The sequence below is a fragment of the Sinocyclocheilus grahami genome, unplaced genomic scaffold (genome assembly GCF_001515645.1).
Source record: "Sinocyclocheilus grahami isolate Dianchi unplaced genomic scaffold, SAMN03320097.WGS_v1.1 scaffold1473.1, whole genome shotgun sequence".
Lineage (NCBI taxonomy): Eukaryota > Metazoa > Chordata > Actinopteri > Cypriniformes > Cyprinidae > Sinocyclocheilus > Sinocyclocheilus grahami.
Window position 1 is genome coordinate 42,313 of NW_015506652.1, and position 2,396 is coordinate 44,708.

At 27.1% G+C, this 2,396-nt stretch overlaps 1 protein-coding gene across 1 annotated transcript in view; it reads right to left on the reverse strand.

The window, feature by feature from the left end:
• Positions 1 to 2,396, reverse strand: part of LOC107570540 (transducin beta like 1 X-linked) — a 28,524-nt gene that overhangs the window by 14,146 nt on the left and 11,982 nt on the right. The gene's annotated exons all lie outside the window — the stretch shown is intronic.

A 2,396-nucleotide genomic window follows, 5' to 3' on the forward strand; every position in this document is an offset into this window, starting at 1 on the left:
TATATATATATATACACACACACACACACACACGCATACAAATTCCAAATTCCATACAAATATTATTATTATATTTAACAATTATATTATACGGATTGGTATAACAACATTATAAGGTAACGCTTTACAATAAGGTTCATTAGTAAACAGTAGTTAACTACTTTAAACTAAGAATGAACAACACTTCTACAGCATTTATTAATCTTAATGTTAATTTTAGCATTTACTAATGCATTAAGATCACGTTGTGTTTGTTAACATTAGTTAATGCACTGTGGACTAACAATGAACGACTATTTTTATTAACTAAAGTACCGTATACATACTGTAATAAATGTATTATTCATGTTAATTAATACATTAACTAATGTTAACAATTGACACCTTATGGTAAAGTGTTACCCATTATAAAAGTTTCCTTGACTTTAAAATGTTATTTCATCTGTTTATTTACCCACATTTTATTAACTGTTAAATTATTTTACATTTATGCTTTATTATACGTTTTTGAAATACACAGATAATTTAAAGCATTTAAAATAACTAGAAATAAAATCAGTAAAAACTATAAATTGACCAGAAATAAAATGAATAGAACCTTCACTACAAATTAAAATGTAAAATAAAAATGAATGCAAAATATTAATGGCTAATAATGAGTGATAAGTCATAATTTACTATATATTATTTACTTTTTAAAAAAACACAATAAATTAAATTCACAATGTTGCTTAATTTTAATTCGCATGTGAATAAATATGAATATTTATTAATTTTTTTTAGTCCTGTGGCCGCAATATTATTATAGCTTTTACTAATTTTAAAAATTAGTTTCTATGTTTATATTTTTATTTAATTTTATGAATGTCATTTCGTTGAGTGTTTGTCTTTAAAAAAAAAAAATTATAATTTGTCTATACAGTTTAGACATTTTTTATTTCAGTTTAAGCTATTACATCAAGTTAAACTAAAAAATGTAAAATGTTGCCTTAGCAACTAGCTGAAATAATCAGTTTGAATGTTATTTTAATATTTGATTTTAATCAGTTAACGCTTATTTTATTTCAAGTACCTAATCTTTGTATTTTTTCAGTTAACTATAATAACCCTGCTAAAAAAATAATTGATAAAGACCACAGAAGTAGTGCAACGGTTAACGTCAGCAGGTCTTAAAAAGGACATTAACAACAATCCTGCTGAATGAATACAAACTAGGTTAATATATAAAGGAAGGATAAAATCGTCACAAGCGTGGAGCCAAAAGTAACCGCAGGAATGATTAACGTGGAAAGCAGGACGGGCGAGACGAGAGATGCATGCGAGGCTGCAGAGCCTCATTTTCTCCTGGCTGGTCTCCTCGGGATCTGCAAACAGCAGCCATTTTCTCCTGAGCGGCGTAAAAACACGCATCGCATGAGACGAATGAACACGCAAACTGAGAAGATACCATCTATATGTGATGATTCACTTCTGCTAATAAAGCATAATATTGCATGTAAACAGTGAGGGTTTTCAGGGCATTCAATGACGACTGCTGAGCTGCTTTACAGCAGAATTGAATTGATTTTGTTTGCATCACTGAATCACTATTTTCTTGTTTAAAGCTGCTCTGAATCAAATGTGGATTGTATAAAGCACTAAATAAATCAATGTGACTTGAATTAAAACCCTGCAGGAACACATTGCAGCAGCCTCTCGAAACGTATTGCTTTAATAAAATGGTGGCAAAAAATATGATAATAAATACATAATTCTTTAGTTCTTAAATGTAATATACAAATAATATAGCTCATAAATGTAGTCATATATGGTTGTCAAGCAAAAAATAAAAATAAAATACAATTTAAGTCGAAGTGATAAATGATTCTGTTTTAAGTCATTTAAGTCTTAGAACTTCTTTTTAACTTGGAATTGCATTTAATATGATTTTTTTTAATTCTACAATAAGCCCACATGACTTACTGTTATGCTGTGAAAATGTAAAATGTATATAGAATTATTTATAATATATATATTACCTATTAAATAAATTATTATAATAAATAAAATAATTTGAATATAATTAAATTGTATATAAATTAGTAATTATTTTATTTGTTATTTTTTTTAAATATATATACATATATTTTATTTTTATTTATATACACACACACACATTGCATACTTTATTAGTGCACATTTGATGACATTTCTTTAGGTGCTTAAATTTCCCTTATTTTAACTTTGATTGAAATTTAAGTTGCAATTATTGTGGTTCTCTTAAATAATTGCGATCGAATAACTGTAATCAGATAATGTATTAGTAACGGTGACAGAGCTAATTATTGTAAATCACAGACAATTACACAACTGCGCCCACAGAGTCAGATCAGCAAACGTAGGCTAATCTTCTTCAC